The sequence below is a fragment of the Pan troglodytes genome, chromosome 5, assembly GCF_028858775.2.
Source record: "Pan troglodytes isolate AG18354 chromosome 5, NHGRI_mPanTro3-v2.0_pri, whole genome shotgun sequence".
NCBI lineage: Eukaryota > Metazoa > Chordata > Mammalia > Primates > Hominidae > Pan > Pan troglodytes.
This window is the reverse complement of record NC_072403.2, coordinates 67,371,458-67,386,096: the sequence shown is the minus strand read 5'-3', so window position 1 is coordinate 67,386,096 and position 14,639 is coordinate 67,371,458. Positions and strand designations below refer to the sequence as shown.

General features: G+C 33.7%; 1 protein-coding gene across 12 annotated transcripts in view; it reads left to right on the top strand.

Moving 5' to 3' along the window:
• KHDRBS2 (KH RNA binding domain containing, signal transduction associated 2) overlaps positions 1–14,639 on the top strand; it is a 687,327-nt gene that overhangs the window by 583,573 nt on the left and 89,115 nt on the right. The gene's annotated exons all lie outside the window — the stretch shown is intronic.

Sequence of the window (14,639 nt, the reverse complement as noted above, 5' to 3'; positions counted from 1 at the left end):
TGGCATCACTAGCTGACCACCTTGAAAATGTTACTAATTTAAATATTTATAGTCTTGAATTTTTATTAAAATAATACCAAGGCTGCTTGGCATTGGTGCATGACTGTAGTCCTAGCTACTCCAGAGGCTGAGACAGGAGGATTGCCTCAGCCCAAAAGTTTGAAGCCATAATTGTGCAATGATCATGCCTGCGAATAGCCACTGCACTCCAGCCTAGGCAACATAGTGAGACCCTGTCTCTAACAAAAATAAATAAATTAAATAATACCATGTTCACTTTATTCCTCTCTGTGGGGAAGAGAAAAGGAAACAATGGTTATTGCTGTGTTTGGGGCTTCATATGATGCTGCATCAGGCTGGCGAAGGGCACGTCCTGATGTTGAGAGGAAAGGAAGAAGAGTATCTTCCTTAAAACCAGTCATAAACTGACTAACACAAGGCCAAGCCCAGAAATAGGAGGAGAAAAATAAGCCACCACCACAATTATTGCTAACCATGGGCTGATTAGTTACAGATATTTTGTATTTATTTCTTTAAAGTAAATTGAAATATTAAGTATTTTTATCTCCATTTTTATGAGGAAACTGAACAACAAAGGTGAAGTCAATGTGAGAGTATGGCTATGAAGCTCAACTTCTGTTCTTATATTCTCATCGGTGGTTGAAATACTATTAATTGCTGCTACCACACATGGAGTACCTATTACGGCTCTGTACTAAGCATTTTATAATAAGGATTAGCAATTGCAGAAGTAATCCTTATAGAAATTATACATTTATCTATTTGTTTACTCTAACCTCCATTAGAATCCTCTAGAGAAGGATGGGAAACAGATAAGACTTTGGGATGCACACTTATATTGTCATCTGCATTTTTCAGGTGAGAAACTAAGACTGAGAGCATTAAGTACCTTGCCTCAGTTCAACAATTTGCCAGTAACAGAACAAGAACGTGAATTCAAGTGTGTCTGATTATTTGGGGGTTTGTTTGTTTGTTTGTTTGTTTTGTCAGGAGGTGGGAGCAGGTTTCAGTAGACTTGGTAAAAAGAACAGGATGTGGTACTTTAAACCTGAGTTTGTTTAAAGGAAAGGCGTTCAGCTTCTTTCCTAAATCCTAAATCGTCCTTCCTAAATTAGGATTTCTCAAAATGCTATCACTTGCTATTTCACTATTTTAAGGGGAAGGAGATCTTTTATACTATTTTTCAGGAAAAAAAGTAAATAATTAATCCAAAATGAGCACCAGGCTTACTCTCTCCCAAATCTAAGTTTCTCTAGCACTAATCAAATTAACCTAATATTTTGCTGTTATAGGAGACAGAACTATTTTCCAAAACAAATTAACATAATTTCAGAAATTATTTCACAGAAATACAAGTGATGAACAAGTCTGCACAGTTCTGGCTCAGTTGATAAGCTGCCATAGGAAGTACAGCTATAATTTTGTTCCTTATACAATTTCCACTCATTGGAAGGAAGGGGTCAAAGGCATTAGATGGTATTTAATAAAAACACTAGCATCCAAATCCCAGGCTGTCTCCAAAGCCACACCAGGGGCCAGCCAGGCTGAGGTGAAAGATTGCCTAGCATTTTAGAGCTTCCACACCTGCCCCTGCAGCACTCTTTGAGTTCAACACAAAAATAAATATATTTCTATTGTTCCAAGCACATTCTTAATCATATAGGAATGAGGCCGCATGCCTTGTACAATTGGTTGCCCAGGATGATCAATGAATAAGACACAAACTGGGCCTTTCTTTAATTCATTGAAAATTTGCATATAGGTATCACTAGTCTCTGAGAACATGATGACGTACAGGGTGGACATTGTCCCTCCTTGGTTTCTGCTATTTAGTGTTGAGAAACTTACAACTACATATAAAAGTTTGCACCAGATTTTAAACCATTTTAAGTAATAATTTTATACATGTTTAGAGAACATTACTCATTTAACAAGTATTTACTTAATGGCTAACACATGTAAGCCATTGATCTCAATCTTAGAGATGTTGTAGTGAACAATCTCTTGAAGCTTATATTCTGATGAGAAGGCATATTATTATTTGTAAGTAGTCATTTTTTGAAAAATCAAACTTTTACTTGCAAAATACAATCATTTTTTACACTTGCTACATCAATTTGAGGAAAATCATGCTCATGAGCTTCACAGAATTACATGCACTGAGATCAATGGAAAGGATAAATTTGATGATATCTGGCAGGATCACTGGTGGTAAGAGATGAGATTTCTATTTCGGAGTTATTTACATTTTTAAATGTCAATGCCACGTAATGCTATTGGAAAAAGTGTTTAAATACAAACTCTTGCTTCTCAAGCCTTTTAATGGAGATGCAAGGGCTATGGTCTGGAGGGCCAGGGCTCACCTCTATAATCCCGAGTCTTATATTGTACTTTCTTTGTAGTCTGGTTCTCCTGCTGTTGCAAAGTCTAGAGAGAAGTAATGCATTTTACTTTAGGAGAACTAACTGCTCATAAGCACTAAATTTCATTCTGGGCCAAATTACCACTTACCAAGAAGAAATTTTCTGCACATAGAAAGTAGTCAATAAATTCTTCATAATAAAGTAATAAGGAAAATGTAGAAAGGGATTTGACTGTCTGAACAGAATAAGGAAGATATTAATTAGGCAGCAATTTTTACCTAATAACTTGTATTTACCTATTTTACTAACTAAATTTCATTCCTCTTTTTGCACAACCAAAAACTAAAGTACTTGCTCTAGATTCATATGGTCATGAGATTTGAATTTTGAGAATCTTCTTGCTCTCATATCCTATACAGGCAATAGAGCAAGGACAAAGTAAGAGGACAAAGAATAGTAAGAGCTCAGCACCATAACCTTGCAGCCCAATTAAATTAATATGCATTATGTGCACTCAGATTGTGGTATTAGATATCATGTAGTAGGATATTAGGTATTAGGTAGTTGGTGATAAGTTGCTTATAATAAAATATCCAAATAGGCAGATGATAAAATGTAAATACAGATGATGAGCAGTGATTTGAGGACCCACCCAAGTCAAATATCAATTGATTATTTTTATTAATTGTCCATACTTTACATATTAACCATTATCTATTTATAATTTATCTTTAGTCAATGGTACACAATCTTTTAAATCAATAATAGTTATTCCAAAATATAAATCTCATATCTCCAGTTATTCATTCACTTTCATGCTGAATCAGTAACTCCTCTGTGTTACATTGTGGTTGTATCGTAGACTGATACTAAATTCCAATGGAATGTCTGTATTTTTACAAAACTAATAGCCTCAATTTTTAGTTTCCTGGCAACCCCCTAGACCTGGAGAGTTATGTGAGGAGTCTCAGAGTTAGTTGTCCCAGGCACCTTCCTCTGCAGCTCACATTGGCAGGAAGAACTGTGGGGACAAGTGAAGGCACTGGGAGAGGAAGAAGGAATGCTCTCCCGAATGACAGGGTTCTGCATTCCAAAGACTCAGAGATGGAGCTTCTCATTTGGACTTCCTCTAGAAATGATTTGAAATAAGCCAGCAGAAATAAAAATTCAGTCCTTCAGTGGGACACTTCATTCTAAATCTTCATACATTATGTTTTGTGTATGAAAACTGAAATTGTATTTGTCTCCTTGGGGCCTATATTTTATCACTGAAATAATAAATATATTGACTTTGAGAAAATAATATATTATTTTAGGTTTTATCACAGTTAAATTATTCAGGATCTTTGCAAATAATTTAATATTAAATATTAAACTATCTTGCTCATTATAATGTAAATAACATCTAAATATTAAAATTATAAATGACTTTTATTAACATATAATTATCTTATAAATATTATTGTTTAATGCATTGGTATTTATTAAATATTTAATTAATTTTCAATTGGTTACTATTAACATTTAAATATTACATTTCTCATCACTTGAATTTGTTTTTGGAGTATGAATATTTGACTTACAGGAATTCCAAATCAGTTTCTGCATTTAAAAAATATTTCTTAATTTATCAGAATCACTATAATTGTTTCAGATGAGTCAGAATGGCTTATAATTCACTAAGGCTGCATTTTAAATACAGTGCCTACATTAGCTTGGCTAAGCAATGCTTCACATAAGAAATACTCTCTAAGTTCTCTCTGAGACTGATAGCTAAGAATGGACAGAAATATTCTCTTCTCTGAGAAAAGAGCTATTTATTAAAATGTATTTAATGTATGAACTAAAGAGCTAATTATGCATCCATTCTTTAGTGGCATTTTAGATGACAGCTGTGTGGAAGCAAGGAGGATAATATTAATACACTATCTTGAAATGAATGAAAGCAAAAAGAAATTTTGTGCCATATTCTAGGGCATTTGAGTGCCTCACTTCAAGTCAATTGTGGAACACAAATGTATTCATTTTGTGTTGAGGAGCTGGAATGATTATTTTCCCTGTGTGAAAATAAGGCCTGCATTGATTAATCTGTGAAAACAGCAAAGGAAAATGAAGTTAACTGGCAGTTGTGGCAGCCATTTAATTCAAGAACAAAGACTGTCTATTTTTAATAGTAAATAGAATATAAATTTGGGAAAATTGACTTACAAATGGAAATGAGATTTCTTAATATTGGCAATAATTTATCAGTCATTTAAAAATAATATATGCAAATAATTTATTTTTTCTGAGATTTATTGTATTAAAGTTGTTACATAATCGGTTATGGGGAAAATATGACTGTGCTTTACTTTTCATATAGATTTTTAAACTTTATTTGTAATTAAAAGGAAGAAGGCCTAGTGAAATAATGCTTCTAAAGTATTTTAAAATTCATTTGTGAAATTAATTTTAAAATTAGCTTTCTCTTTTTGCTATTTCAGGGGTTGCCATTAAATTGATATCTAATCCGATTAGCCTTGGTAATAAGTGCAGAGCATGTTGCCTAGGCAAGAAACAATGAAAAAGAGCAGTGCACCACTACATCAATGCTTGTATTGCTTATTTTAGGTTCAAAGTATTTACAGTTTCAATTTTGTTTTGAATAATGCACTCCTTAATCCAACAGTTTTAGGTGAGAATGAAATCTGCTATTGTTTCAGAGATTATTAACCGTGATTACACATTTTAGGATCACCTGTTGAGCTTTGAAAAAAGTACGAACGTTCAGCTTCCACACCAGACTGGATCTATCACAACCTTTGGAGATGAGAACTAGCCATCAGAATTATCTAAAAGCTTCATAGGTGGTTCTATTGTAAGCTAAGGTTGAGAATAAGTTTTAGATAGCCACATGCATGGGGGCACATTCGAAGGATCCTATGATCTTAATTGGTAATATCCATTTTTTGATAATTATCTTTATAATTTCTCTTACAGTAATAACACCAAATTGTACTTGAAGCCCTTTTATTTTTTCCTATCAGTATCTGCTTCTCATGACTACTGAAAGGATGAATTGCCAAACTGTGCCAGTCATTTGCATTTTTGAAGGTGATACATAACTTATATGCAGGCTCCTTTTATAACACTGGGTATTTTGTAATCAAACATTGTGTTAGAGAACCTGATATTTTAAGTCCACTTTATAAAAACTGTAAGTTTAAGTAGTAATAAACATAAGTAACTACCTTTTTGAACAATTGTGTGTTGAACAGTTAAATCTCAACGTTGACTTTTTAAAAAATTTACCCAACAGATAGAGTCAACAAAAAATTATAGTCCACGTGCGTTTAACAACTCTCTTGTTGAAACAATAAAACAAGCCATAGGAAAGGTGTTTTTTATTTTTTTAATCACTTCCTTTTCTGCTGAGTTAATGGCACAATCATTTTGGCTAAGAGGGAGGGGAGAGTTGAGTGACTTATTGTCGAACTCTTGGGATGAACAGATCATGTACAAGAAAGTATATTCAATAGGATATAGATTTATATTTAGAATATATGAAAAATGAATTGTTTATAAAGCACAAAGTACAGAATACAAAATATGAACATGGTGAAAAATTTTGCCCACTTGGAAGTATGCTAACTAAGAAAAAAAATATATCCAGGGATATGCCACCTTAGGAAATCATTACAGAATTTCCAGAATTTGGGAGATTTTTATGTGTATTAAAAGAGAGCATGGATAAAAGAAAAAAAGACAAAATACGTTGGTCTGAAATAAATGTGCTACACTTGATTTATCAAGCATCATAATTTATTGAATGATGGCATATTTGCTAAGTATTTTGGACTAGAATATTGTTAAATGCTCTGGACTAAAACAGAATAGGCATTTAAAAAAACTATCACCACCACCAAGGAGTTTGAATTACAGGGATTCTTCCCAACATTGCAAATATATATGTATCTATGTATATCTGTATATATACATGTATATATGACTCACAATCGGTGTCTTCTTGTATTGAACAAATGACTTAACCGTACTGGTACCTTATCAAACCTTTAGTTCAATGGGTAACAAGAGATGCCAGAAAATAAACGAACAAAGACAACAACTAAAATAGTTAGATCAGTCTCTCTGAAGTTTGCGATTGTCCAGGAAGTTCCCAGTAGAAGCTCCCTCATGCTCAGGGGAGTGCAGCAGCAGGTAATAGGCAGATAACTCAAGAGGCTTTTGGTATCCAGAAGTTCTGGCACAGATAGGTTCAATCATGGGCCAAGAGCTAAGATTTACACTTCTGAGAAGATTGGAGAGAGCAAGCAAAGAGACAAAGGGGATGCCCATAGGTAGGCCAAACTTCACAAACTAAGGGCACAGTTTTCCACAAAATTTCCACAAAATTCTACTTCATACATCACTCACAAGTTTGGGGGACTCCAGGCTATTCTTACTTCTGACCGGCTGGCTACAAATTCGGGGGTTCCCACGGTCTTATCAAGTTTAATAATTTTTCAGAACAACTCAAAGGAAAAAGGAAAGTGCTATACTTACGATTATAGTTTTATCATAGCAAAAGGATACAAATCAAAACCAGTCAAAGAGAGAGACACATATGACAAGAGTACAGTCTGAGAGGATCCCAAACATGAAGGTTCTGACAGCTGCTGGGTCACATTATCCTCCTGGCACGTCATTATGTAATAATAGATAAAAGTATTGCTAACCAGGGAAGCTCACAGGAGTCTCAGTGTCCAGACATTTTATTATGGTTTCATTGTATAGACATGATAGATTAAATCATATCAATATCCAGCCTTCTCCACTCCTCAGGTTGGGCTGATATCACATAGGCCAAAGCCCAAACTCTAATATTATAGTTAGTCTTCCCAGCATGACCATTGCCATATTGAATCATCTCCTTAGTATAAACTATAAGGTGTGGTTGAAGGGGCTCACCATGAATAACAAAGACACTCCAATCACTTGGGAAATTTTAGGATTTAGAGCTTACCTCCCAGTAACCAGGGACAAAGACTATCTAAGATCTTTCACAAGTGGTGGGAGCCAATTTATCAACCTGGAAAAGCAGGGAAAGGCACACTGTGGTATAAACACAGGCACTTGCACTTAGAGTAGGTCATACAGAAAGATTAACATTTGTAGAGCTGAAAACCTGATTTTGTCTAATTGCTATAACTATGGCTCATTTCTGCTCTTAGGTAGAAAAATGAAGAATGTAGGGGGAGTAAGACAATCAGGTAACTACAAATGTAATCTCTGTCTATGAAGCTCTGTCACCAAGCCTACCTTCTTCACTGAGTTAAAGGGAGTATTGGAATTCTTTGAGAAGAGAATTATACCATATTACTTTGTATCACCATTTTTATTCTCCCTTCTGTTATTCCTCATATTATAAACTCCTTATGTGCATTTCAAAAAGCCTCTAGCTGAATTCCGCAGTCTTTTGAATGATTCAGCATTTTATTTGACAATAATGAAAGTACGTTTTAGACTTTAGTCAGATAACCTTCTACATTGTGCCAAATTATCATTCACCATTTTTTCTGTATGTTCCATTTTGAAAATCCTTTCTCTAGCTAGCTTCTTTGTCTCCTTTTTATTTAAATGAGTTATTAACTCCATAGCAATAATATAGACACACACTTATTTAAAAATGTTAAGAACAACTGGCCTGTATTATTCTACAGTTGCAGGATACTATACAGCAGAGTCAAGCATAAAATGTTTGTTTAAATTTTAATGACATATATAATTTTCAATTATTAATGGATGATAATTAGAAATAAAATGGTACAGATTGAGTCAATTTATTAAATACGATAATGTATAGGAAGGGACTAGAACTGAATAGGCAATTTGAAAACACCACCACTACCACCAAGAAGTTTGAATTATGGGGATTCTTTCTAATATTGCAAATCACAGTGGCCTTACCTGGGAAAACAGAAGCTGGTAAAAATTATGCATTACATGCAAAACTACCTGGAATATTGTTCTTGGCACAGCCTGAAGTTTGTCAGGAATATTTTTTAAGCTTCCTTGAGTTCACAATTAGAATATAGCAGTAATTCAAACCAACTAAGCTTAGGCACAGAAGATAAAATTGTGAAACCAGGTTATAATATGGAAATTAGGTATATACATAAAGTAATTTGGAGATATTAAGCACAATAATATAAAAATACAGAAAAGTTAAAAAATGGTTTTAAGATTGCAGAAAGGAATCTTTCAACAAGAAAAAGGCAGGATAGTAATGCAAATGCAGAACATCTGTAAGACTCTGGGAACTACCGTTCAAAAGTGAAGGAATCCATCTGAGGGAAGCCTATGGGTCTGAAAGGAAGATGCAAAATATTTAAATATAATTAATTTATTCAGTAAATGATTACTGAGTGCCTGCCATGTGCATGGTAAGATTTTAGGGTTGAGAATGGAGTTCATAGAAAGGCTAAGTCCTTTGTTACTCTCTGAATGGATTATCCCAAGTGATACATTTTTTCTAACAGAGGACATCTAATTAAAAATTTGAAAGAGTGATAAAAGTTGTAAATGCTTCCCAGAAGCTGATTGAATTTTCTGAGAGGATAAATGATGGTGAACTCAAAGTTAGCAACCCTTTTTCTTGGAACATAATGCACCGTGTTCATCTGTGAAAAGAGATGCTGGTCACCCATATTTCTCCCTCTTCTGTTACCCTCTGCATCTTAAAATAATAAACTATATAATTACAAATAGTGGGAATACATGTTGTACAGTTGAAATGGTTGAGCCGTTGAGTTGCAAATTTCCATTAATATTTTAAAATGCTCAGAGCGTGCAGAGAACTCTGCATTCCACTTTGGATTTGCACCTTCACAAATTCAGTTGAAGTGGCCCACATTCTTGCTAACAAAATTAAAACTACAGTAAATCTCATTTTTTTTGGCTAATTAATTGTTTTTGGAATCAACACTAATTATTATATAATTAATACTAATTATATAATTTAAGGGAAATAAAATAAATTAAGTCTTGTTTTATAGGGGGAAAAAAAGAGGAAAAAGAGAAAGGGTTGGTGAATAGATAGTGAGACATTTAGAGACAAAAATTCTGTATTTTCCCAACAACTAAACTTTCTGAGTCATAGTTTCCTCATCTTTAAAAAGAAGGTAGTGTCAACAGCTACCTTGTAGGAAAATTGTGATATTTGCTAATAATATACACAAAACACCTAGCACTGTGATAGGACCTTCAAATTTGTGATAGAGTTTTTTAAAATATGATAGGTGTTTAAACATTAAGTAAATAAAATGGATGCTATCATAATAGTGAGTTGCAACAATAGCAAAACATCTAACCTAACATATTCTTTGGGATTAAATAGCCTCAAAACAACAAACATATATTTGAAAGGTGCTTTCAAATAGAATAATACTCCTTAGAAACATCAGAAACTTAGCTGAGATGAACAAACTGAGTGGCTCAAAGCCAGGATGAATTTTAATCAACCATGTCGTAATGCCATTATATGATTTGCAAAGCAAAAACACTAGCAGTTTGTAATGGTAGAGACTAACTTGGGTTTCCTACTTTAGTTGTGATTTTTGCATATTGATTTACAGTGTACCAAAAATCGCATGAGCTTCCTTCGTTTTGCTGTGGGTTTAACAAGCTTCTTTTTAGATTCTTTTCCATATTTCAGATATACAGACAAATAGTTATCTAAGATAGCAAAATAAGAGTATCATGACTGCACTCAGTAAGCTCCATGATCTCCTTTATCCTTTCTGAACTGATCTCTAAAATTAATTTCCTCTTAGGTGGCATTTTAAAACTACTTCCTGAAAGATTAACATTAAAAGTTTGCTTTCCAGATACTTAAATAATGTCAACTTTTCCTGAATTGACCCCTCATTCCTATGCTTCATGTTTTTCCCAACTACCTCAGTATCTCTGGAACTATCAGAGAACACCGTTTTGCAACTTTAAAAATCATCCAGATTTTTCTTTCCCACTGTGAATGCTCCCCAAAGTACCTGGTCCCACTGCAGAAATAAGAACACATTGACAAATGCATAGCACTTAATAGGCCTCATTTCGCACAGTATTTGAGATACAGAAACTTTTGAAGTCACAGTAATATTTAATGCACAGGAGTTACCTAGGTAATTTACATTTTTCTATCACAGTCAAATGTTCCTCAGTGACGCTGACTACCATGAAATAGAGATGCACTCTAGGCAGTCTGTAAAACCTGATTCGCTGTGTAAAATAGCAGCCTAAGTTAATAAAAAACAGATAGAACTTTTGAAAGAAATATTGACATATACTGTATACATGCAACATGACAACCTAATTGCTAATAATGCCTTTCTGAAAAGTTCTATTTTACTTATTTTGCATAATTGGTTTGAAACCCCTTTTTTATTTAGTAGCACCATTTATTTATATGCAGCTTACAAATATTCTTATTTGCTCTTATTCAGTGTCTACCACTGTAGACGATTTCTCCTTTCATAGATCTTAGAGTCCAGTTTAGAAACAAGGCCAGATAATACAAAATAATTAACACAGGAAAGTCTTTAAAGAAAGTGAATTCTCTTAGATAAGTTAAACAGCACCTGTGTTCTTACTAAGTATATTTGCTCAGAAAATCCCTTCTTTGAGATGATTAAATGTTAGAGTTCAATGCAAGTTCAACTGAATGATGAAAGTTAGACCTCCCTTCCCTGTGCTTTCCCCAGCATTTTCTTAAAACATCAATTAAAATTGTGTTATAACCTATGAAATTTCAGGTTCGTTTTTTCCTGTGTCTTTTATGGGCCCCTTAAACTGTCCTTATATGCAGGACATAGTATAGTAACTGGCATATAGGAGATCTTCAATAAATAAAAAAATGTGTTTAGTGATGCTTTATTATTCATATAATAAATATAAATTTATCTAATATTTCTTATAATATATGATACTTTAAAGCCTGAATTGGAAGCCAAAAAAGGGTGGCAATTGGATCAAGTCACTTAACTTCTGTTTCTCATATCCTGATTTGCTATTTTCAGATTCACAATTATGTAACCCATTCCATAATTTCAATTTGGCGTATAGTTATTTGGTACCTTTTTTGAGGAGGAATTTGTTATTGGATTAATTCATAGCCTAGCCAGTGCTTCTCACGTGACAATGATCCTGATATTGAGAGAATCTTACTTCTTTTATCATTTCCCTAAAGGATAAAGAAATTTCTAAATTTCACTGGATGCAATGAGTTTTTTAAATGACATCTTAGACCACACCATGGGACTAGAAAAAAACAGGACCCTAAAATTCATAGGAAGGCTTAAAATATTTAGAATCTGCTTGTCTACTAAGAGACCCAAGAGGACAGATAAATTCTAAGTTCATTCGTGGGTCTTTATAACTTCAAATTTCAGAGAAACTCCCATCATGAGGAACCCAGTCATGATTTGTCTCTCCCTAAGTTTGGGCCCCTACCATGCTCAAGGTTCCATGGGACTCAGGTTAGAATCCCTTCTATATGTGGTACTTGCAGTAAAGAAATCCAGAGGCCTAAATATCGCTGGTGAGCAATGAGGGGCTTGGCCAACCATATAAAGTTCAACAACATACTATATGGTGGCACTGGAAAAATGTTCATTGGTTCAGTACTCTCCAATCTCAATCCAAAGAACATATTTTCACTAAGAAAAACTGGCGTACATTATCATGTGGTAATTGTAAATGTGTAACTATCCATAAACATTGTGATATTAGGAAAGATAAAGATGGACACAAATAAAAATAATACTTTTCCTGATCTCTCTTTGCTATTGTTACCAAGAACATGTAAACAATGGAAGCAAGGTCTGAATTAAGTGAAATAAGTCCTTAATTTCCTCTGCTAATGGTATGGAATCTTGGAAAATTAGAAACTTACTTTTGTTTGGATAAGAAATCACTTTGGCTGGCAATTTACTTTTCCAGGTACAAGTATCATGAACTAACAATAATTTCCATTTTCCTAGCCTTGAGCAAGGAGGAAAGAGCATAGTATTAATTCACATAGAAGCAGAGCGTTATAAAAGAGCACATATTTGTGCCATGAAATATGATATTTTTGTACTTTTTAATAATGAGATCGCACTACGATTACTTCATTGAATTCAATAGTGAAATATTTTTGATACTTAGATAACCCTTTTGAGTAAGAAGTCTTATTTTTAACTCTATAACAAATATATAAGATTTCTAATTAAAGAGTTTTTTAAATAAATGTTAAATTTCTTTAGCTCAACTGTTTCTGTTTTTTGAATTATCACTGGAACTTTCTGCATAGTTCCCTTGTTCATTCATCCATCCTTTCTTTCATGTAACCTTTCACTGCATTCAGCCCTAACTAGGCATTGAATTTCTCCCAGGCACTTGGGAAACAACAGTGAATAGCAACAGTCCCTATTCTAATGTTGGCTAACATTTAGGAAATGAAGTTTTAGCTCATCAATTAACTGCCCTAGAGATTTAGAAAAAGTCAACTGAAGCCAAGTTGATGAGTAGTTATTAAACACTTATGTCCTCTGTAGCAAGTCCCTAGGTTTATGTCAATTTAAAATTCTGAAAAAATCTGGGAGTGTATGTGACAAGTATTCTGTCACTCCGCTCATGATTGTTTAGCTGTTTTTCAGGAACATTCAGAATCTAAAAAAGGACCTGGGACTTCTATTTCCTGGGAAAACTTGAAGCCTCTATTGTCTCAGCTCTTAAATCCTGTAGAGTGAAACCCAGGGATTTCTAACACTCTGGAATAATTGGAGCAAAAAGTAGTACATTCTTTTTGTTAAAAACCATGATAAATTGGGATACATTTTACCATCAGAGGACAAAAACAAAGATATAGCCTGGATTATCTCATAAACGTGGTGTAAATATTCATTTTACATAAGGCTAAGAAGGTACTTTCAAGCTTGCACACACTGAATGTGTTTTCCCTTTGAGTACACCAAAAACAGTTTTATTTAGTTCCAATCAAGCAAATACATGGAATTTTTTTCATTTTTATGTTGATAAAGTCAAATGGTTTGGGGATAAATTCCTGCCCTCAAAAGATTACATCAGAAAGACCAACATCTGCATTTTCCCACCAAAAACAACATGGTCTAGAGCACAGATCTGTAAACCTTTTCTGTAAAAGCCCAGAGTATAAATATTTTAGGCTTTTCAAGCAGTATAATCTCTATCACAGTTACTCAACTTTTCCTTTGTATCGTGAAAGCAGCAATAGACAATATGTAAATAAACAGCATGCCTGTGTTCCAGTAAAACTATTTATAAAACAATCAGCTGGCCAAATTTGGTTCACAGGCCAGAGTATGCCAACCTCTGATCCAAGTAAACCTGTATTTTGAGCAATGGCAACATTTGTTATATTCATTTCTTTCTTACTCCTATTTTATATCCTATAAAAGACTAAATAGTGAAAGAGATATAATTTTTTATTTATTATCAGGTATCAGTTGTAATAATAATGCCCTGGTGAGAATATTCTCAAAAAACTAATATTTGTCCACTTAAGTGCCATTTTTCCCAACAATAATAAACTTTTGATCATTTTTCTACATAGTAGATTGTTTTCATTTGCTCTATATTATAATGAGTACAATTGAAAATTTTAATGCTTTTCTAGTAGTCTTTCTCAACTAATTCTTATGATCAGAGGAACTATCTAGGGGCAAATGCCCTACATTAGTTGCCCTCAATCTGCAATTGTTTCCCAGTTAATATTTCCATTTTTTTATATATCAATTATCAATATCTATGCGTCTCTAGTAACCTTCTTTCCTTTGTCTGCACCTCCTTTTACACACCCATGCATGAAATCTGCTCTTGATGAGGAACTAAATTCTGATTGAGAGACCAAAACAACCTAGTTGCTGGAATCACATAAAATGTCACCATAAAGCCAACAATGAGTTATTTTAAAGAAGAATTGCATTTCTTTTCTGGGGACACAGATTTTACAATAGCTATTTTCCACAGTACTCAAAAGCTTGGTTACTTGTTTCTTGCTTTTTTGGAATAATAGATTTCTACTACCCTCAATGTTTTGAAACCTAGCCAACATTAGCAGGTAAATGGAGTTTTCCTGGTGTACTAATACTTCTTTATTTACTGAGTTGTTTACTTGGAAAAACTGATATCTTTGTGTTTTGTTTTGTTTACTGATTTTGCTGCTTAAGGTTTTTTCTACTCTATATTCTGCTTGTCTCTCAC